This window comes from Pteropus alecto, unplaced genomic scaffold (assembly GCF_000325575.1).
Source record: "Pteropus alecto unplaced genomic scaffold, ASM32557v1 scaffold112, whole genome shotgun sequence".
NCBI classification, from domain to species: Eukaryota; Metazoa; Chordata; class Mammalia; order Chiroptera; family Pteropodidae; genus Pteropus; species Pteropus alecto.
In genome coordinates this window covers 1058785-1083746 of record NW_006433133.1, presented here as the reverse complement: position 1 = coordinate 1083746, position 24962 = coordinate 1058785, and the positions used below count along the sequence as shown (strand labels likewise).

At 33.2% G+C, this 24962-nt stretch overlaps 1 pseudogene; it reads left to right on the top strand.

The window, feature by feature from the left end:
• Positions 1–12804: 12804 nt before the first annotated feature.
• LOC112476782 lies at positions 12805–12923 on the top strand (annotated as a pseudogene).
• The last annotated feature ends 12039 nt before the right edge of the window (positions 12924–24962 follow it).

The window sequence follows — 24962 nt, the reverse complement described above, 5'->3', positions numbered from 1 at the left end:
TGATTGTTTATGGGTTTTAATAGACTATTTTTCTGCCCGGGCATTAATGGAAGTGTATTCAGCTTTTTTTTTTTTTCCTGAAAGATTTATATTATATAAAGATCTCTCTAGCTTGCTGCAAAGAAGTCATTTTTCTTTTTGTTTCTAGTAGATGGTGTCTAATCCTCTTGGATCCCTGCTTTATATAAAGTCTTAATAATGCCTTTTTTTTTCTCATATATATTTAATCACCCTCACTATCCTCCGTCTCAGTCCCTGTCAGTGTTAGCAACAGTTTTGGTAGCATTTGCTCATTTTACCCTGCGGCTCCAGGGTGTTTGGTCTCTGGGCGGGAGGGGTCCTCTGGGTTGTGGGTTTGTGCCTGTGGCTCAACCTCACGTTTTTCAACTGCAGCTGGTAATAATCAGCTGTTGTTTTTCTGCCGTCCCTGCTTCTCTGCAGTCTACACTTTTGTGTTTTCTGCTCTGATGTCAGGCAGTGCCACCTTTCCTTGGAGCTCACAGATCTGTCAGGCAAGACTGTTCAGGGAACTGACCACATCTTCTCTACTCCCCCTCCTCCTGCAGGGAGCTCTGGCTTTAGAAGCAGCTTCTTTGTTTCTCCCAGTATATAACCAGACTCCAGGGGTTCTGACCTGTGATAGGTCTTATGCGCAGATCCCACGCTTAGACACACTTGTGTGCAGTTTGGGTCTTTTTTGTTGTTTTAGATGTTCAGCTTATTGCTGTTTCAAGGGGAGAGTTCTGGGACGTCTCTCACTCTGCCATATTTCTGATGTTACTCTGCAAATACTTTCTTTTAAGTTTTTTTTTTTTTCAAAGTGTTTGGAAAGTGGAATGGAAAATGAAAAAGCTATAGGCACCTGAGACCAACCTGTTAAATTTCATCATCACTTATACTGTTACACATTAACACTTTAGGTGGTAGAGTGAATAACTTGAAATCTCTCCCCTTGATCACATTACCATCTCTTTAAAATGAATTGATATACTCAAAAATTACATTTGAAAAAAAAATGTGTAGACATGACTTTCCTGTTAATCCTCTTGTGTACAGTATACCTTTATTTTGGCTTCAAATACATCAGGAAAGAGGAGACCTTTTAATGAACAAAGGAGTTGAAGAATCTTCTATGGATAGTTAACACAGGTAATGGAAAACCCGAAAATTTTCCTTATTTCACTATAAAGAACACTTTCTGTGGATGTGTGAACAGAAAAATCACACCTGCTGAATACAGCCTTTTACTCTCCTTGTTATATTGAATAGATAGTAATTCAGTCTTACCCTTTGAATTTCCTTTTCTTAAACTACAGAAAGCTCCACCACCAAAGTTTTATAACAGTATGTGTCATAGCTTGATGGATATTTATATTTTAGTCCTCTTGATGAGGTGGGATAACTGTCTAAGATCAATTCTGGGAGAAATTCTAGTCAAAATAACACAACTAATCACACATAGTAGAAAACTTCTGTATATGGCCAATGTAATCTATTTCATTTCATGTTGATCCTACTTAGTATAAATTCAAAGGAAGATTTTTTTTTACCTTCTCTCATAATTTTAGAGCTATACCCTAATTCGAGTCTATAGCGTCCATCTGTAATAATTAGTAACCAGTCAACATTTGAGCAGGTGCTTTGAACTCTATATTCAATGATGAGGATTATGTTTTATTCATAATCTGCCACAATCTTTGTCCAGTTCCTCCAGAGAGCTAACTGAGGTTACAGTGGATTTGCTACCCTATAAGAAAGTGCAACTAAACTTCTGTTATAACAAGTTTCTAAAAATTAGAAAACTTAATCAAACTATAATAAAATTGTTGACTTAAACTTCATAAATGATTAAATCTTAAATTTGTGATTTCTGAATGCTAAGTGAACATCTGTACAATTGACAGGACAGTGATGTTCATCCACTTTATCTGTGTTTCCACCTATTTGCTTAAGGTAGCAGTAGAAACAGATCAGTTTATTATTTTATTAAAAATTCTGTATTAATTCAGTTCCATAACCACTCTCGATAGAGCTCAGCCATATCAACTCTTTAAAACCTTTCCTACTGAATAACATTGCCAAAAGCTAATTAAATTTATTCATTCATTAAGTATAGATATTTTATATAGCACCTCTATGTACCAAGAATGTTAGATATTAGATCTATTGGATGAACAAGAAAAACAAAAGGTATCTACTCTTTACTTGCACACAATCTAGGTGAGCTAATAGCAAAGAGCAGAACAAATACAAATGCTGGGAAGTAATAAAGTTAAGTTAGAGTATATAAAGTGTGATGGGTAATAATGGAGACTGGCCACTTTTGGAGTATAAAATATGACTTTCAATTAATATCATAGAAAAAGTCTAAACTGAGATGAAATTTGATGAGGAAAATTTATTTATTTGAAAGAATTGACTGGAACCTTCAATCGATTTAAAAGTCAGACTTGTAGCCCCGCATAGACATAGTTTCAGGAGTCATTCAGTCTTTTTGGAGAAGATTTTTAGAGAAGCAGCATAGTTGAATGAAAAGAAAAATGGTATGTGAGACAAAATGTTTCAGTTTAATTGCTAGATTCTTTACACATGTATTACCTCTAAACCTCAAGACTTGTTTGCAAGATAGCTATATTCTTACTGCTCTTTTACCATGAGATTGGGTAAGGCACATATCATTCTAATCCTCTGTCTCTTCTATAAACTGGTGATAATATTAATATTGCTAGAAAATCTCTAAATTTAGTGTATTTTTAGTCTCATAGAAGAAATTTTTGTTTCCCTCTTGAAGTAATTCTAATATACAGGATTTTTTAAAGACATGTTATAACCCTAAGGGAAACAAAAACACTCATGTGTACATCATATGGTTCACTTAGCTAGCATTATTTAAAATTTCACAAGTAGTACTAGTAGTAGTAGTAGTAGTAGTAGTAGTAGTAGTAGTAGTAGTAAAAACTTAAGCAGCAATTTAAATTTAGAAACAGATTAACATTATTGATGTTTAGTTCAAAGACTAATGAAGAAATATAAAGGAACTTTCAAAATCATTTCCAACATAATGATATTACAATGTTTAGTTATCCTTTAGAACTTTCCAACATAATTTTTACCATCATCAAGGAGCATATTCCAAATAGTTATTTGGTGATACAATAAAATCATCACTTTTCAAGCAGGTACAGTAACAAAATAGATACAATCTGTTTTTCACAATGTAAAACTATGTTGAATGCCAAAACATAGAATTAAAACAAATAGCAGCTTTGAGTATACTTGGAACTAATTAAAAGAAATTAATTAATTTAAAAAACTATGGGGGAATAATATCAAAGTATATCAGACAATTAATTAATAAAATTATATGTTTTCTTTGTGGAAAAATACATATATATTCTAAGATATTTCATTCTCTTCTTTATGGTTTTTGTGTTTGTTTTCAATCATTTATTATGTGATTGGTAAAAACTAACCCATGCAGTCTGCCAAAATAAATCCAGTATGACTTAAAAAAAACAGCAGCTTTAGAAATTTTAGTTTTAATGTGTTCTTTGAAAAGTTATCTTATATCACTATTACATATCACCTGGTGGACTAATGCCCAAATGATAATTGAATGACATCCATCTACAGATGTGCAAATAACCTGTTACTGGGGAGTGTCTGGTGGGAATAAATTGACAATTATAATTTGCTAATCATAAGTTGGTTCATTCAGTGATAGTACGTACCAACCAATGCACTTGAATTTATATTTGCTGATTTTAAAAATTATTTGCAGATTTTTCATGATGGAGAATTGAGATTAAAAAAACGACTATTTTTTTGCTTTTGTAACTGAATAATAATTTGCTTTTTAATATTTGTGGAATTATCAATACTTATTCTTGCAAGCATAAACACATATGAGAAGTTAGTTTAAATCTATAACCATCTTAGAAGTATACTTTTCTTTTAATTTTATGCTTATAATACAATAATAATTGACTCTCCACATGTAAAATATATTATATATTATACTGCCATTTGCTTTGCATCCTGATAAATGCAAATCTGTTAGTGTAATCATATGAGGAGTGTCTGTCCAAAGGTGAAATCAATAGTAAGTAGGCCGTGAGAAAATTAAATTTTTATTGTATTTTGGATGGGCTTCTTGCTTATTTAATTATGTTCAATAGCTATCTGAAATCCATATATTATAAAGGGAGTTATCAGTGCGTGGTCCTAAAAATTCCAACTGAAGTCTTTGAAGCAATGTTTTAAAAAGTGAAGAAGAGGTTGAGATATCCAAAGTGGATGTTAGTATATAAGGGAGGAAGGGGCCTAATGTAGCTGAAATAGCCAGTGGCTGAGCATGAGGAAGACTGACTTTTAGTCTAGATTGCTGTTACCGCATGTTTGACCTGGTTTATTCAACAGTTAAATGAGAAAAGTTGATTAGATGATTCCTAATAGAATTTCAGTAATTATATTCTATATTTCTATTGCTAGAAATATTCTTGTGGTGGCCTATATTTTCCAAAGATGAGGTCTGCAAAATCATATACATAGTATCTTATGGCTCTGTGAATTGACAGAGCTACCTCATGGGGGAAAACGTTTCTTAGGAACATCACTAATAATATATAGAGATCTTAATAGAAACCATAATTTACAAGATAGAAAGAACTACAGATCCCAAAAGAGAGGGGTGCATATAGTTCTTATTTGAAATATAATAACCACTCTCTGTGGCTATATATTGATGGATATAGTGTTTTTCGATATAGTTTTTTGTTTGTTTGTTTGTTTGGTTTGGTTTGTTTTTGTTTTGGGTTTTTTTGTTTTTGTTTTTGTTTGTTTGTTTTTTGCCTAATATGACAGAAACCACTTCGAATTTGGGAACAAGAATTTAGATCTTATTTCTAGTTATACTAGAGCTCGGGGAAGTAAATGGCTCTTCTTTTTTCTTTTTGTAGTATAAAAGGGGGACCTCAGATCTACAGGTTGTATAAATATTGTACATTATAACATCCAAGATATCAGGCTCAAAACTTATTCTAAATTGTACTTGAACCTTTGCATAAGTACATAACAGATGGTTATTGCAAAACTCTTGCACCATGCTGGTATTAACACTAATTTTGAATTATGTGCAGATTTCCTCATGTGCAGAATGGGAACAGTTAGATCTCTAGTTCAGAGTAAAATACACAGAAATTAGAATATCTTCCCCATTATCAGTCTATGTTAAGACATACAAAAGTAAATTATTAAAATGATTATAAGTTTCTATCTTAATGAAGTTAAACATTTCAAATATATGATTTTTTGAAGTATCTTTTTAAAATTTAGCCAGAGAATTCTGGGAAAGTTTGTGGAGTGCTGACAAAGTTTTGGATCAGCCCCACAAATATATTAAAAAAAATAACAATAACAAAAAAAAAAAATACTTCATGACTAACGATTACTATATAAAAAAAAACTGATAATGCATCCTTAAAAAAACATACTTAGAGACAAATCAAGAAATAGAACCAGATTGATTGGAATTGTCGAATATGAGGAAAATGTGATTATAAGGAAAGAGGCCTTTCAATGGATCTAAGAGCCAGAACACTGAAAATCAAATTAACAACAGGCACTCATCCTCAAAATGAAGGGTTATTACTAAGTATGGGAAGCTTGGCAGTCAATGAAAAACAGCATGTAAAGCTGGGATTGAATTATACAGGCTCTAGTTTTCCAGAGAGTACAAAAGGAACCATGTAAAAGTCTGATAGTAAATGGAACTGTCTGGCCCTAATAACTGAAAATAAACCAACCAAATCTCAGCTCTCTACACATGGAGGAAAAACTAGTGGGACTATAATATAATCTGAACAGCTCATGGAAATTCAGGGAAAAATAAATTAAGGTTGAGGTCAATATGGGGGAAAGGAGCAGAGAAGGCATATTGTGTGGTATCTTAGAGCTGCTATAATAAGATACCACAGAATGGCTAGCTTATAAACAACAGAAATCTATTTTCCACAGTTCTAGAGGCTTTAAGTTCCAGATCAGAGTACAGCATGGTCAGGTGAGGGTTCTCTTCAAGATTACAGACTTCTCCTTGTTTACTCATATGACAGAAGGGGCTAGGGAGCTCTGTGGGCTCTCATAAAAGGGCATAAATCCCATTCATGAGGGTTCTGCTCTCATAATCTAATCACCTCCCAGTTTCATTTGTCTAAATGAAACCTACTAATGCCATCACCTTTGAGGGGTAGGGTTTCAACATGTGAATTTGGCAGGTGGTGAGAGCCATAAGATATTATGCATATAATTTTGCAGGCCTCACCATTTAGCACGGGGCTGGGGGGAAGCTGCATTATTTTTAATACTTCATGAAAACAACAAAGAAGGAATCTTAGAGTTGAAAAGCTAGGAAAGCGTCTACCTTCCTCTTCTAAGAGTATGGGAAAATTACCTCACCTAAACAGAGAGAAATATAAAGATGGCAGCAGACTTCTCTTTGGAAAAATGCAAGGTACAAGGCTGTAGAGCAACATCTCTAAAGTGCTAAAAGATTTTTTTAAAAAATGTTGAAAACCTGGATTAAATAACTAGTGAAAACATCTTTCAAAAAAGACAACAATATTTGTTCAGACATACAAAACCTGAAAGATTTTGTCACCGGTAGACCTAAAGTATAAAATAATTCCTTTAGACAAATGAAAAATGAAGACAGAAATATGAATCAACAACAAAAAAAGCATAGAAATGATAAATATGGGAGAACATATAAAATGTTTGTCTCTAAATATCTATCTATAGAATATTTAATTATTTAAAGCAAAATAATAACAATATATTATAGGGGTTATATAAAATGAAAAAGTAAAATGTATGGCAGAAATTGCCCAAAGTCCCATGAGAAAATGGAAATATACTCTTGTAAGGCTCTTATACTGTACATGAAGTAGTAAAATATCACTTGAAGATGGATAATAATTCTTTGGAAAAATATATTGTAAACTCCAAAACAACCACAAAAGCCAAGAACACAAATAATTGGATATCTCTAATCCTATCACTTTTGCCTCATATCATATATAAAAAAAATCACTTAAAATGAATCAAAGATCATAAATATAATACATTTAAGATATGACAATAATAAAAATAGTCAGAAACTATAAAAATTTATCAACAAATTTGACATTTTAAAAATTAAAAAGAAATACCATTTACTCTTCTAAAGAAATTATTAGGAAAATAATTTCAGAGTAGGAGAACTATTTGCAAAACTAATATCTGACAAAGGACATGTATCTGGAATATATAAAGTCCTCCTTCAACTCAGTTATAAGATGACAAACAACTTAATTAAAGATAGGCCAAAGATTTTTATAGGAACTTAATCAGGGAAGGTATACAAATGGCAAATAAGCTCATAAAAAAATATTTAATGTCATTAGTCATTTGGAAAATGCAAATTAAAACCACAAAGAGGGAACATTATATTCCAATTTGAGTAGCTTATATTTAAAAGCTTGACTATAGTTAGAATTAGCAAGAATGTGGAGCAGCTAGAATACTCCTACAATACTGATAGGAATATGAAATGTTATACTTTAGACAATAATTTGGTAGTTTTTTAAGTATTTGAATATATACCTACTATAAATTTTAGTCACTTCAACTTTATGTATTTACTCAAGAAAGATGTAATGCTGAAAAAAAGAAATTTACTTTAATATGAATGACTGGAAAACAAGAGTGTAAGGAAATCAATAATCAACTACATATAGTCTGTATTTTAAAGTTTATAAATATGTAAAATTAAAATATTGCACAACATTAGCACAATAATTTGAAGAGGAGTAAAAGCTGCTATACTATTCTGAGTTTATACAATATAGATAAAATGACATAATAAGGATTTAATGTATACTAAAGTGAGTTGAAGATGCATATTCTAATCAATAAAGCAACCATAAACAAAGAGTTGTCACTAAAAATTAATGAAAGAGTTCAAATTGAATTTAATAATACCTAAATAAATGAAGAAATATAATATTTACATGGGTAGGAAAAATTAAGATTTTTAAGATATAATTTCTCTACATATATCGGTAAAGTCAATATATTCACCCCCCAAAATTCTGCAGGATTCTTTTGTATACTCTAAAGTTTATAAATAAATTTAAATGACTAGAAAAATATTGCATAAGAAGTACAAAGTTTGATGATTTAGTACTCTCTGATTTCAAAATATCTACAAAGCTACAATAAGGACTTTGTGGGATTGGCATAAGTGTAAACACTTGGAGCAAATGGAATAGAATGTCAGAAGTAAATTCAGAAATATGTATTCTTATTTTCAATAAAGTCACCAATTCAATTCAATGGAAAAAAAATGTTTTGCAACAAATTGCACTGCAACAGGATATCCACATGGAAGAGAAAGGAATCCTATCTTGTACTATACATCAAAATTAACTTTTGTTTCTTATTATACACATAAATGTAAAAAATGAATAATTAAATGTTTCTAGTATAGAATATATGGAAAAAGCTTTCCAATAGAAGACATAATTTAAGAAATTAAATTAAATACAATTAAAAGTTCTCTGACCATTATTCATCAAAGGAATGCAAATTAAAATATGGTAAGATACCACAACTCACACTAAAATTTCAAAAGTTAAAAAGACTGAATAAGGTAAGAATGTTTATGCTCACTACTCTGTTCAAAATAGTACTGAAAGTCTTTGCCATGGCAATAAAATAAGAAAAAAAAATACATATATTAGAAAAGGCAAAATAAAGCTGTCCTTATTTACAAATGACACAATTGTGTATGAAAAAAATACCATGGAAAATACAAAAAAATCCTAGAACTAATAAGTGATTTCAGCAAAGTCTCAAGATACAAGATAAATACACAGAACTTTATCTTATTCCTATATTCTGATAATGAACATGTGAACTAAAATTAGAAGGAAAATATATTTAAAATCGATCTAAAAAATAAATACTTTGGTATAAATCTAACAAAATTATGAGAATTGTGTGCTATAAATAACAAAATGCTGATTAAAAAAATCAAAGAAGATTTAAATAAATTAAGATACATAGCATGTCCTTCGGTTGAAAGACTCAATATAGTAAAGATGCCAATTTCCCCCAAATTGATACATGGGTTTAATGCAACTCTTATCAAAATTACAGCAAGATTCAGGGGTAGATATTGACAAGCTTAATCTAAAATTTATATGGAAAGGCAAAAGAGGTAGTAGAGTTAAAGCAATTTTGAAAAAGAATAAATTGAGACAAATCTCTCTACCTGATATTAAAACTTACTATATAGCTATAGAAACAAGAGAGTATGTTATTGGCTGAAGGACGGATATACAGATTAATTCAACAGAATAGAGAACCCAAAATAGAAATATACCCATATGAATACCCACAGCTGATTTTTGACAAAGTAACAAAAGCAATTCAATGCAGTTGAATTCAATAGTCTTTTCAACAATTGTTGCTGGAGCAATTAGCTATCCACAGACCAAAAAATAAAACAACCTAAACCCTCACATTCACAAATTATTTAAAAATCGATTATGAATTTAAATGTAAAATTATAAAAAATTTAGAAGAATTCAGAGAAGAAAATCTTTAGAGGCTAAGGTTAAATAATGAGTTCTTAGATATGATACTAAAAGCATGATCTATAAAAAGGACAAGTAATAAGGTGGACTTTATCAAAATTAAAAGCTTTTGCTTTGAAAAAGATTCTGTTAAGCGGATGAAAAGACAAGCTACATATTTGGAGGGAATACCTGCAAATCACATATCAAACAAAAGACTTGTAACTAGACTATATAAAGAACTCCTAATACTGAGCAATAAAAAAAAAGAACCAATTATAAAAGGCACAAAAATGTGAAGATACATTTCACTGAAGAGGATGTATGAATGGCAAATAAGCATATGAAGAAATGTTCAACATTATCTATTAGAACAACCAAAGTAAAATAAAACAAAAAATAGTGACTACCAAATACTGGCAAAGATGCAGAAAAATGATCAAGGAGTAAGTGGAACTCTCAAACATTGATAGTGATATTAAGAATACCACAGAGTTCCAATCAAGATGGGGGTGGAAGGGCTAAGTAAAAGCAGGTTTTATCTCCTTCTATGACTGCATTAAAATTACAACAAAATTATAAAACAAATAACTTGGAGAATTGCCTGAAATTCAGCTAATCATAACACATATCTGAGGATATAAAGAAAAAGCCACATTGAGACCAGTGAGAGAGGCAAAGATGCAAAGCGGGCTGGTTCCACACCTGTGCGTGGCAGTTGAGCACTGGGAAAGAGAGCATGGCTGAAAAGGCCACTCTGAAGGACTCCAGGGTTCCAGTCCTGGAAAAAGGAGTTCCCACAAAATATGACTGTAAAAACCAGTGGGAATTCTGGCCATCTGGGTAGGACCGAAGGAATCTGAAAACTGAGACGTCCTCTTAAAGGGTGCATGCACAAACTCATTTGCTCACAGACACTCACCCTGGGCACAGACAGAAGGTCAACAGCCTAAGATGCACAAGAGACATATGGAGAAAGACTGAGTTGTGTGGTCCCAGGCAAGGGCTGGAGGTGAGATGCCATTGCTCCTTTCTTGGGCTCCCAACTGTGGCAGTCTACAGGTGAGTGCCATCTTGCCTGTATTGAACTCTCCCCTAACATGGCTAATCCTGAAGCTACACTGCCCTGGTGAGATTGGCCCACTCCATCCATGTCTTTCTGGGGACCTTTCCCATGCAGTCCACAAATTGCCCATGGTGGCCCATTCCCTCAACTCGCACAACCCTCACACAGCCCACACGTTTCAGAGAAGACTTTTGCTGGAGGGCCACAGGTTCTAGCCCAAGCTGCAGTGTCTGTGGGCCTGAGGCAGATAGTGGTTGACCTTGCTGTGATCTGATACTTTTGTAGGAAGCAACAGATTCAGCATGCACATGAAACCTGACTCTGCATTAGCCAAAAGAAATTCACTCATTTTACCCCACTGACTCCCTGGGTCCCTGCCTCACTCAAATTGTATACTACCCCAAAGCTCTTTTAGCTGCAGAGGCTTACAGGCAACTGGCCAAAAGCCTGAAGCCTTGAGGTGCATTGGTCCTTATGTTAAGCTACTCCAGGCCCAGTACTGGGGGTAAGCAAACAGCGGCTCACAACGTGGTCTCTCCCACTTGCTTCCAGATATAGCATAGGCAGAAACCATTCACAGATTGCTTTGGAGCTCTTACCAATTAGCCTTGAGCAATCAAAGACAGCAGTGGATTTGGGCCTACATGGGAGCCCCTCCCAAGGGGCCACAAAACCAAATCACTTGAGGATGACCAAAATAGAGTAACACTGGACTAACTCCATAAATGACACACACAAAGAGTGATCTCAACAGGTACACAAGATTTCTGGGGCAAATTCCACTGCACGAGGTCAGCCCCCATATAGTAGCTCATACCCTATGGGCATGGCCAATCTCCACAGCCCAGTCAGCCTGAGCATCAATCCCATTGATGCAATCAAGGCTCATTTGCAGTAAGAGAACACACACAACCACTCAAGGAACACACCCAGACCCCAGGTGCAGGTGATAAGAAAGACTGTGCCATTGGGCCACACAGGACACCAACTACATAAGACTACCTGGCCAAAGCTGGGAGATGTAACAAGCCTTGCTAATACATAGAAATGAACATAGATCAGGCAACTAAAATGAAAATAAAAAAAAAAAACAGAATGAAACATGTTGCAAATGAAACAAAAGAAGTAAACTCTGGGGGAAAAAAAATGAAAAAAATGGAGGCAAGGAATCTACCAGAGATAGAGTTCAAAACACTGGTTATGAGGATCCTCAGCAAACTTAGTGGAAGAATAAATAATCTCAATGAGGACTTCAACAGAGAGATAATAAGCTTAATAAAGAACATAGAGTCCATAAAGAAGAACCAGTCAGAAATGCAAGAAAAAATAACTGAAATGAAGAATACACCAGAGAATGAGGTGAAGAGTTAAAGAAGTACAAATTAATAGTTGATAGATGGTCATGAGGATGGGGAGCATGACATAGAAAATGCAATTAGCAGTAATGTAATGGCTAGGTGGAGAGCCAGAGGAGAGAAAGAACAATTAGGAAAATCATTTTATAAACTATATAATTGTCTAACCACTGTACTGTATACTTGAAACTAATAAAATAAAATTGAAAAAAAAAGGAATACACTAGAAAATAATCAACAGTAGAATATATAAAGTAGAAGAAAAGGTAACAAAAAACACCCAATCAGAACAGCAAAAAGAAAAAAGAACCAAAATAAATGAGGAAAGTTTATGAGACCTCTGGAACAACATCAAACGTACCAACATTCACATTACACGGGTACCAGAAGGAGAGGAAATTGAGCAAAGGATTAAGCACCTATTTGAAAAAATAATAAGAGAAAACTTTCCTAACCTGGTAAATGAAATAGACATACAAGTTCAGAAAGTGCAAGGAGTCCCAAACGAGAACTCAAACAGACCCAGACCAAGACACATAATCATTAAAATGTCAAAGTTGGAGACAAAGAGAGAGACCTAAAGCAGTAAGAGAAAAGCAACTAGTTACTTACAATGGTACTCCCACCAGAATGTCAGCTGGTTATTCAACAGAAACTTTGCAAGCCAAAAGAGATTGGCACAAAATATTCGAAGTGATGAAAAACAAGAACCTGCAACCAAAGATTACTCTATACAACAAAGCTATTAATTAAAATTAAAGGTGAGAGAGTCTATGGCCATGCTACCCTGAACAAGCCCAATCTTGTCTGATCTCGGAAGCTAAGCAGGGTTGGGCCTGATTAGCACTTGGATGGGACACCACTTAGGAAGACCAGGTGCTGTAGGCATAACAAATTAAAAAATAAGGGATTGTAACCTGACAAGGTCCTTGCAATCTGTGAGGTCAACCAAGGATTGCCTCGCCTAAAATAAATAAATAAATTAATTGATTGATTGATTGATTGATTGATTAAATTAAAGATGAGAGAAAGAGCTTCCAGACAGGAAAAAAGCTAAAGGAGTTCATCACCACCAAGACAGAATTACAAGAAATGTTAAGAAGACTTCTGTAAAACTAAGAAGGGGGTGAGGGGAATCACAAATATGAGTAATAAAATGGCAATAACTATGTACCTATCAATAATCACTTTTAATGTAAATAGATTAAATGTTCTAATAAAAAGACATAAGGTAGCCAAATGAATAAGTAAAGAAGACCCATATATATTCTGTCTACAAGAGATCCACCTCAGATCAAATGACACACACGAGCTGAAAGCAAAGGGATGGAAAAAGACATTTCACGAAAATGGAAATAAAGAAAATCTGGGGTAGCAATACCTACATCAGACAAAATAGACATTAAAAAAAAGGCTATAAGAGACAAAGAATAGCATTACATAATAATAAAGGGATTGCTACAACGAGGGAATATAACCTTAGTAAACATATACACAGCCAACATAAGAGCTCCTACATATATAAAGCAATTATTGACTGACATAAAGAAATAGATTAACAGTACTACACTCATAGTAGGAGACTTTAATACCCCATTGACACCAATGGACAGATCTTCCAGATGAAAAATCAATAAGAAAACAACAGCCTTAAAGGACATCTAGACCAGATGAATTTAATTGCTATTTTCAGAGCATTTCACCCCAAAGCAGCAGAATATACATTCTTCTCAAGTGCACATGGAACATTTTTCAGGACAGACCACATGTTAGGCAACAAAGCAAGTCTCAGTAAATTTAAAAAGACTGAAATCATACCAAGTATCTTCACCGATCACAATAATATGAAACTAGAAATCAACTAAGAGAAAAAAACTAGAAACTACACAAACATATGCAGACTATATGGCATGCTACTAAACAATGAATGGATTAAGAATAAAATCAAGGAAAAAAATCAAGATACCTAGTGACAAATGAAAATGAAAACACAATTCAAAGTCTATGGGACACAGAAAAAGCAGTCCTAAGAGGGAGATGCATAGCATTACAGGCCTACCTCGAGAAACAAGAAAAATTTCAAATAAACAATCATATCTTACACTGAAAAGAACTAGAGAAACAACAGCAAGCAAATCTCCAAGCAAGTCGAAGGAAGAAAATAAAAAGATCAGAGTGAAAATAAAAGAAATAGTGTATAGAAAGGCAGTATAAAAAATCAACGAAACCAAGAGCTGGTTCTCTTAAAGGATAAACAAAATTGAAAAACCCTTAAGCATACCCATCAAGAAAAAGAGCGAGGGGCCCCAATTAGAGAAAATCGGAAATTAAAGAGGAGAAGTTACTACAGACTCCATGGAAACACAAAGGATTTTAAGAAAATACTACAAGAAATTATATGCCAATAAATTGGACGGTGTAGAAAGAAATGGATACATTCCTTGAAACATATAATTTCCCAAGACCAAGTCAAGAAGAAAGAGAAAATCTGAACTGATCAATTATCACCAACAAAATCAAAACAGTAATAATAATGATAAAAAAAAAAACCTCCCAATAAGCAAAAGTCCTAGACCAGATGGCTTCATAGGCAAATTGTCTCAAACATTCAAAGAAGAATTAGTACCTATTCTTCTCAAATTATTCCAAAAAATTCACAAGGAGGGAAGGCTGCCTAATTCTTTCTACAAGGCTACCATTACCCTGATTCCAAAACCAGACAAAGGCATTACAAAAAAAGAAAACTACAGGCCAATATCCCCTATGAACATTACTGTAAATATCCTCAACAAACTATTAGCAAACCAAATTCAGCAATACATTAAAAATATATGCAATGATCAAGTTGAGTTTATTCTTGAGATGAAAGGTTGGTGTAATATCTACAAATCAATTAATGTGATATACCACATTAACAAACTGAAAGATCAAAATCATATAATCATACTAATAAATTCAGAAAAAGTGTTTGACAAAATTTAGCTTTATTTATGATAAAAACTCTGAGCATAGTGGGAATAGAAGGACTATACCTCAACATAATAAAGACCATATAGGATAAACCTACAGCTAACATCATATTCAATGGGGAAAGGCTAAAAGTGTTTTCTTTAGGATCAGGAACAAGAAAGGATGTCTACTTTCATCACTTCTATTCAACATAGTATTGGAAATTCTAGCTGTACCAATCAGACAAGAAAAAGAAATAAAAGGCATCCAGATTGAAAAATAACAAGTAAAAAGGTTATTATTTGCAGATGACATGATACTATATATGGAGAAACCTAAAGATTCTACAAAATTAATATTCAGAAGTCAATTGCATTTTGATACACTAATAGCAAACTTTCAGAAAAAGAAATTAGGAAAACAATCCTATTTACAGTTGCTTCAAAAATGATCAAATACCTAGGAATCAAATTAACCAAAGAGGTAACAGACCTGTTCTAATAAAATTATAAGTCACTGAAAAAAGAAATTAAAGAAAGTTCAAGTAAATGGAAAAATATACTGAGCTCAAGGGTAGGAAAAATCAACACATTAAAATGGCCCTATTACCCAAAGCAAGCTATAGATTCAATGTAATCTCTATCAAAACACTAATGGCATTTTTTCAGAGAACTAAAACAAATAACTCAAAAATGTATATGGAACCATAAAAGATCTCGAATAGCCACGACATCTTGAGAAAGAAGAACAAAGTTGGAAATATCATACTACCTGACATCAAAATTTATTATAAGGCTATAGTAATCAAAACAGCATGGTTGTGGCATAAAAATTGAAATATAAGTCAATGGAACTGAATAAAGATCCCAGAAATTAATCCACTCCTATATGGTCATTTAATATATGATGAAGGAGGCAAGAATATACAATGGTGTAAAGACAGTCTCTTCAGCAAATGGTGTTGGGACAACTGGAAAGGTACATGTAAAAAAATAAAACTGGACAACTTAAAATGAATTAAAGACTTAAATGTAAGACCGGATATCATGACACTTCTAACAGAAAACATAGGCAGTGAACTCTCTGATACTGCTACTAATAACTTCTTTTCTGATATATCTCCTTGGACAAAGAAAACAAAAGAAAACAAATAAGTGGGACTACATCAAACTAAAAAGTTTTTGCATAGCAAAGGAAACCATCAACAAAACAAAAAGATAGCTTACTGAATGGGAGAAGATATTTACTTATGATACATCTGACAAGGGGTTAATACCCAAAATTTATAAGGACTCATATAACTTAACAACAAAAAAAATGAATAATCCAACTAAAAAATGAGCAGAAGGCCTGAATCGGTATTCTCCAAAGAGGGCATACAAATGGCCAATAGACATATGAAAAGATGATTAATGTCACTAATAATTAGAGAAATGCAAATTAAAATCACAATGAGATATCACCTCACACCTCCCAGAGCAGCCTATCACCAATAAATCAAAAACAACAAATGTGGTCCAGGATGTGGAGAAAAGTGAACCCTTGTACACTGTTAGTGGAATTGCAAATTGGTATAGCCACTATGGAAAACAGTTTGGAGGTTTCTCAAAAAATTAAAAATACACCAATTTTTTGACCCAGCAATTGTACTTCTGGATATTAATCCAAAGAAAACCAAAACACTATTTTTTAAAGTTCTATGCACTCCTATGTTCAAGGCAGCATTGTTCACAATAGCCAAGATATGGATGCAACATAAGTGCCCATCTGTAGATGATTGGATAAAGGAGTTATGGTACATATATGCAATGGAATATTCCTCAGACATAATAAACAAAATCTTACCATTTGTAATGATGTGGATGAACTTAGAGGGTATTATGCTGAGTAAAATAAATCAGACAGCAAAAGATAAATACCATATGATTTCACTTATATGCGAAATATAAGGAAGAAAAGAAGTAGACAAACTAAACAAAACAAACTCACTAATACAAAGAGCAAACTGGTGATTGCCAGAGGGGAGAGGATTCAGGGACCTAGGTGAAAAAAGTGAAAGGATGAAGAAGTAAAAATTAGTAATTACAAATCAGTCACAGGGATTTAAAGTATAGCTTAGGGAATAAAGTCAATATTATTTTAATGGTTGTATGTAGTACCAGGTGGGTGCAAGAGTAAATGAGGAGATCACTTCATAAATTATATAAATATCTAACCATTGTACTGTATACCTGAAACTAATAAGGTAATAATAAAAAAATGAATCAGAAGAAAAAGTAAAAAAAAAAAAAATACCACAAATAAATAAATAATAAACAAATAATCAACTACCTTTGACTCAGTAATTCTATTCCAAGAGAAATAAATACACAAATATACAAAAAAAAGATTTTTACAATGATATTCAAATTCGTGTTGTTCTTTATAGTCAAAAACTAGAAACAACTCAACTGTATATCAATAGAGGAATGTATAATCAAGTAGTGAATATTATTCACAAATAAAAAGGAAGTAAATACTGATGAACAAAAAATATGATTAACCTCCAAAATATGTTGAGCACAAAAAGCTAGACACAATGGAGTATAAACTCTGATTCCATTTATATGAAAATTTAATTCAAGCTAAACTTAATTTATGGTAGAAAAAAATCAGAACAATGATTATCTATGGGTAGGACATTTTAATTTTAAAAGGACACAGAGAACTTTCAAGGTAATGAAAATGTTCATTATCTTGTTTTGATTAAAAGTTACAGGAATGAATATTATCAAAGTTCAAAGAACTGTGTAATTAAGATCTATGCATGTTAATGTATCAAGCATAAACTATAATAAAAAGTAATAGAAAAATGTTGGTTCAAAGTAATTTTAGTAACAATGAAAATGCTTTTTATTTTAAAATTAAGTGGAAAAAAATTAGGACACAAACTTTTTTTATCTAGTATCAAATATGTTAGAAACAAATAAAGAAAGCATACATTAAATAACTGAAAGGAATTATGTCAAAATATTAATAAGGGTTAGGACCATGCATGTGTATCTTTTTCTTTTCTACCTTTCTGTTAATTCAAATTACTTTTGATGAATGTATATTACTGTAAAGATTAAAATAAATTCAAAACTATTTCAAAATAAAAATACAGAAATTAAATAGATTTCAGTAGAAGACTTTTTATAAGAATTAATTTATAAATCAAGACAAACACACAAGAAATACCTAACCATTTATCAGACCATGTGTTCTCAGTTTTTTCTTAACTGGTTTACTGAATGACTAGGACTAAATCCATATGTTGTAAGCAGAAACCAGCTTAAATATTATTATTTTTACTTCTCTTTAAAACTTTCTCTGAGATTATTTCTTTTTTTCTACTCCTGGTTGAAAACTCACCGATGTCCCAGAGTATTTTTGTTTGTTTGTTTCTCTTAGATCATAATCAAATACTCCCTTTGTTTTAAAATTAGGGATCTAACCCAATATAATAGTCACATTACTTCAATTCAGTCCAGTGTAATAGTTAAATTCTAATTTAATTTAGTGTTTTTTTTCTCACTAGTGAGGGCTGACCCAAACAAGAAGCCTGGAGTTAGGACATAGTAGGGAGAATGGACATAGTAGGTCATTTCTCTATTTTCTTATTCACCTCCTTGCACACTATGCAAGATTTCTGTTCCCTACAATTTTTTAGTGAGGAAGTTGCAAGAAAATAGTAACCTAGCATTCTCAGTCCTCTGAATATGGAGAATGTAATATTATTGTTTCTTTCACTTCTGAGACTCTTTTTTAAAGGTTCCATATCAGGAACCTCCTAATGTAGATATTTTAATGAAAAATATGCCTTTTCTTTAATGGGCTTCTCAAAATCTTCCCCTCTCTATCTGATGAGCTTTGGGTTTCTCTGCAATATTGGAGTCAAATCTTCCCAACATGATCATTTTTAAGACTCACCAGGCTGATTTTCTCTAAAGAGGTCCACATTTGCTTCTTAAAAAGATATACTTTTGTCCACTTTCAGTGAAAGTTCAGCCTGCTTTCAACAGATCCTTCTTTTTGTTTTACTACTTTAGGCTAATGATACCAGCTAGTTTCTCACCTTTACATTCTCAGGCAAGTGTCAGTCCTGTGTCTCACAAATTTCATAAACACATTTCAAACTCTCCCAGGGGTACCTTTGAAACCTCTCTCTAACTTGCTTAAGATAAGAGTAAGAGTACTCTACTCCATTCCATGGTAGATTGTACACAAAACAATATAATATTCTCTAAAGATAGATTAATTCTTCTGTCCATTTCTATATAAAGTCTTCAATACTTTCCAAGTAGATGAATACATAATATTGACAGAACCAGTTTAGTAAACCCATAGAATCTGCTGAACTGGAGATCTGGTTCCAGAGCCACTACATCCAGTCAAGAAAGTTGTACTACACATAGACATCTTGCAAAGGAGTGGTTTGGCTTACCAAGGCTTCTGTTAAAACCCTGTACTCGGTTAGTGCCCTTCTGTGCTCAAATAGCACAGTATGCATTCTTCTTATCATAACAATACTATAGTACCATTTTCGGTTTTACTTATTTTCCTTACTAGATAGTGAACCACTTGATAATAGAGTCTGTCTTTTCTCTCTGTATTCATATGGCGAGACCTGCTTGGCACCTTATTAAATAAATAAATCTATCTTTGCCTTATAATCTAATGACAAAATAGGTTCCAGTGCCCTGTTCCAATATATTACCCGTTTTTGGATTACTGCTTTACTATATAACATGTCTTGTGCACTGAAACAGCAAAGACTTTCAACACGGAAAACTAAAACATGGTCTCAGAGGAGAAAATATACAAATTAATTGAGTTCAGATATCTTATAAAGGCAGAACAAACAAATTGCAGGTTGGTCATAATTACATTAAGATTTTAATTCTTTAAAAGGTTTCCCAGAGAGTTAATTAAAGATGTCTCTTGTTATCTAGGTTCTTTATAGGTTTCTACTGCTTTCTTAGTGAGAAACTTCAGGACAGACCCAACAGCCAAAAACCAAATGAATTATCATATGATAAGCAAAAATGCATAAACGTTCTGAAGTGGATAAGCTGATGGTAAAGACAGTTAAAAAGAAACATGAATTTTGCAACAAGATTTTTTTAAGAGCTCAGAGAGCCTTTGTAGTTTTTATGCTTTGCTGACCACAGATGGTGACATAAAAGGACTATCACTAATAAAAATAGATAATATCCTTCTCAATATGTAAGTTACATGTAATAAATATTGAACAGATTTGTAGTAAAGCATGAGAGAGATTACAAAAATGGCCTTGTTATATAATTTTTTTAATTAATTTTTTTATGATGACATTGGTTAATGAAATCTAGTTAGTTTCAGGTGTACAACTGCACAGTAAGGCATATATATATTGCATTGTGTGTTCACCTCCCATAGTTAGATTTCTTTCACTCGCCACATATTTGATCCCCTTTACCCCGTCTACCGCTCCCCTCCACCAAACCCCTACCCTCTGAAAACCACTAGTCTATAGTCTATGTCCATGAGTCTCTGTTCGTTCTGTTCATTTGATGCTTTTAGGTTTATATCCAACATATAATTGATAGCTTGTGATTTTCAATATTTTCTGTGTGGCTTATTTCACTTAACATGATTATCTTGAGGTACATCGATGTTGTCGCAAATGGCAATATTTCATCTTTTCTCATGGCTGAGCAATATCCCATTGTATATATGTACACAGCTTCTTTATCCAATCATTTATTGTAGGACATTTTGGTTGCTTCCATGTCCTGGCCACTGTGAATAATGCTGCTATGAACATCAGTGTGAAAATATCTATTCGGATATGAGTTTCCAAGCCTTTGGGGTAAATACCCAGTAGAGGGATTGCTGGATCATATGGTAGATCTATTCTTAGTTTTTGAAGAACCTCCATACTGTTTTCCATAGTGGCGGAACCAAATGTGTTCCCACCAGCAGTGTATGAGGGTTCCTTTTTTATCCACATCCTCTCCAACATTTGTTATTAAATGTCTTGTTGATAACAGCCATTCTAACAGGTGTAAGATGGTATCTCATTGTGGTTTTGATTCGCGTTTCCTTAATAGCAGGTGGTGTTGAGCATCTTTTCATACATTTGTTGGCCATTTGTATATCATCTTGGGAGAAGTGTCTGTTCCGGTCCTCTGACCATTTTTTGATTGGATCGTATCTTTTTTGTTGTTATTGAGTTGCATGAGCTCTTTGTATATTTTGGATATTAGGCCCTTATGGGAGACATTGCCTGCATATATATTTGGCCATTCAGATGGTTGTGTCTTCACCTTGCTGATGGCTTCTTTTGCTGTGCAGAAGCTTTTCAGTTTGATGTAGTCTCATTCATTTATTTTTGCTTTTATCATCCTTGCCTTTCTGGTCCATTTCATAAAATCCTCTTTAAGTCTAAGGTCCTTGAATTTAGTTATTGTTTTCTTTTATACATTTCATTGTTTCAGGTCTTATATTGAGGTCCTTAATCTATTTTGAGTTAATTTTGGTGTGTGGTGATAGACAACAGTCTAGTTTCATTCTTTTGCAGATGGCTTTCCAATTTTCCCAGCACCATTTTTTGAAGAGACTTTCCTTTCTCCACTGTATGTTTTTGGATTTTTTTGTTGAAAATTATTTGCCCATATACACAAGGGGTTAATTCTGGACTCTCTATTCTGTTCAACTGCTCTATGTATCTCATTTTCTGCCAATACAATGCCGTTTTGATTACTGTCACTTTCTGGTATAATTTGAAGTTGGGCAAGTGATGCCTCCAGCCTCAAACTGTTTTCTCAAGATAGCTTTGGCAATTCAGGGTCCTTCGTGCTTCCATACAAATGTTATGATTTTGTTCTATTTCTTTAAAAAAATGCCATTGGGCACACACAGAAGATAGTTATATTGACATAACTATCTTTTACATATTCATAATGGTAATCACACACAGAAGATTTAGAACTGAAGTATATAACATAAAATAAGAAGGATCACAAGGCAAACCCACAAAAACAAATCAAAATAAAGAAAGCATAAACACAAGGACAAGGAAGAAATGGAAACACCTAGCAACCAGAAAGCAAAAGATAAAAGGGCTATAAGAAGACCTCATATTTCAATTATCACCTTAAATGTAAATGGACTGGACTCACCAATAAAAGTCACAGAGTTGCAGAATGGATCAAAAAACACAACCCAGCCTTATGATGCCTCCAGGAGACACATCTCAGTTCCAAAGACAAATGTAGTCTCAAAGCGAAAGAGTGGAAAATGACATTTCAAGGAAATGGCATTCAGACAAAAGCAGGAGTAGTGGCACTAATATCGGATGAAATAGACTTCAAAATAAAAAAGGTAAAGAAAGATACTGAGGGACACTTCGTAATGATAAAGGGAGTCGTGCACCAAGAAGACATAACACTTAATAATATATATGCTCCCAATCAGGGAGCCCCAAAATATGTAAAGCAATTACTAACAGAATAAAGGGAGAAACAGACCAAAACATTATCATAGTAGGGGACCTAAGTACCTCACTGTCGTATATAGACAGAACATCCAAACAGAAAATCATTAAGGAAATATCATCCTTAAAAGACTCATTAGACCAGGTGGACATAATTGACATTTATAGAGCCTTCCATCCCAAAACAACTGGTTGTACATTCTTCTCTAGTGCACATGGAACATTCCCAAGGATTGACCACGTACTGGAACACAGAGATAGCCTCAACAAATATAAGAAGATTGAAATTATACCAACTATATTTTCTGATCATAATGCTTTGACACTAGATATGAACTGCAAAAGGAAATCAAGAAGTGGAAAAAATAATTCCTTTTGCAATTGCAACAGAGAGAATAAAATACGTGGAAATAAATCTAACGAAACATGTGAAGGAGCTGTGTCAGAGAAGAAATAAAAAGAGAGATCGAGAGGTGTATATAAACGAATGATATGATAGTACAACATATCAAACTTTTGGGACATGGCAGAAGTGGTCATAAGAGGAGAGTTTATATCATTACAGGCTTATCTCCAAAAACCAGAAGGAGCCCAAATAAACAACCTAATGCTTTGTGTCCATCAAAATCCCATTGGCTTTTTTTAAAGAAATAGAATAAAAAGTCATTGGATTTTTATGGAAGCACAAAAGACCCCGAATTGCCGAAGCCACATGTTTCATTAAATTTATTCCTAGGTATTTTATTCTTTTTGTTGCAATTGCAAAAGGAATTATTTTTCCACTTCTTTTTCTGATATTTCATTATTAGAGTATAAGAACACTAGGGATTTGAACATTGATTTTGTGTCCAGAAACTGCAGCATTTGTGTATTGTTTCTAGTAGTGTTCTTGTGGCGTCCTTAGGGTTTTCTATATAGGGAATCCTGTCATCCGTAAATAGTGACAGTTTGACTTCTTCGTTTTCTATTTGGGTGTTTTTATATCTTTCTCTTGCCCGATTGCACTTGCTAGGACCTCCAATGTTATACTGAGTAACAGAGATGAGAGTGGACAGTCTTGTCTCCTTCCTGTTCTTAGAGGGAAGGTTTTTTAGTTTTTCACTATTAAGTATATTGGCTGAGAATTTGTTATATATGGCCTTTATTATGTCAAAATACTTTCCTTCTGCACCGATATTATTAAGTGTTTTGATCACAAATGAATGCTGTATCTTGTCAAAGGCTTTTTCTACATTTATTGATATGATCATATAATTCTTATTTTTTACTTTATGTTGTGTATCACATTCATCAATTTGCATATGTCGATTTATCCTTATGATCCTGGAATGAAGCTCATTTGATTGCGGTGTACAATCTTTTTAATATGCTGCTATATTCGGTTCATTAGGATTTTTGCGTTTGTATTCAAGACAAATATTAGGATTTTTTCATCTGTATTCAAGACAAATATTGGTCTGTAGTTCTCTTTTTTCATGTTATCTTTAACAGGTTTTGGTATCAGGGTAATACTGGCCTCATAAAATGACTTGGAGAATATTGCCTCCTCTTTGATTTTTTGGAAGACTTTGAGGAAAATAGGTATTAAATCTTTGAACGTTTGGAAGAATTTACTGGGGAAGCCATCTGGTCCTGGATTTTATTTTTGGTAGGTTTTTGATGATTGTTTCAATTTCCATACTGCTGATCAGTCTCTTTAGATTTTCCAGTTCTTCTTGATTCGGTCTAAGAAGATTGTATTTTTTTAAGTACTGGTCCATTTCTTCTAGGTTTAAATTTGTTACTATATACTTTTAATAGTATTCTTGCATAATCCTTTGCATTTCTGCAATGTCAGTTGTAATTTTCCCTCTTTCGTTGCTGATTTTGTTTATTTGTGTCCTTTCTCTTTTTTGTTTAGTAAGTCTCTCCAGGGGTTTGTCAATTTTACTAACCTTCTCAAAGAAGCAGCTCCTTATTGCATTTATTTTTTCTATCTCTGTTTTTTGTTTCCAGTTTCATTTATTTCTGCTCTAATTTTGATTATTTCTTTTCTTCTGCTGTCTTTAAGCTTCATTTGTTCTTCCTTTTCTAGTTTTTTAAGATTAAGCATTAGGTTGTTTATTTGGGCTTGTTCTTGTTTTTGGAGATAGGCCTGTAATGGTATGAACTTTTCTCTTATGACTACTATTGCTGTGTTCCAAAAGTTTTGATATGTTGTACTATCATTATCATTCATTTCTATGTATCTCTTGATCTCTCTTTTTATTTGTTCTCTGACCGGTTATTCTTCAGTAGCATGTTGTTTAATCTCCATGTATTTGTGGTTCTTCCTGCTTTCTCTTTGCATTTGATTTCTAGTTTCAAAGCATTATGATTAGAGAATATAGTTAATATAATTTCAACCTTCTTTGAGGTTATCACTGTGTCCGAGTATGTGGTCAATCCTTGAGAATGTTCCATGTGCACTGGAGAAGAATGTATAAGCAGCTGTTTGGGGG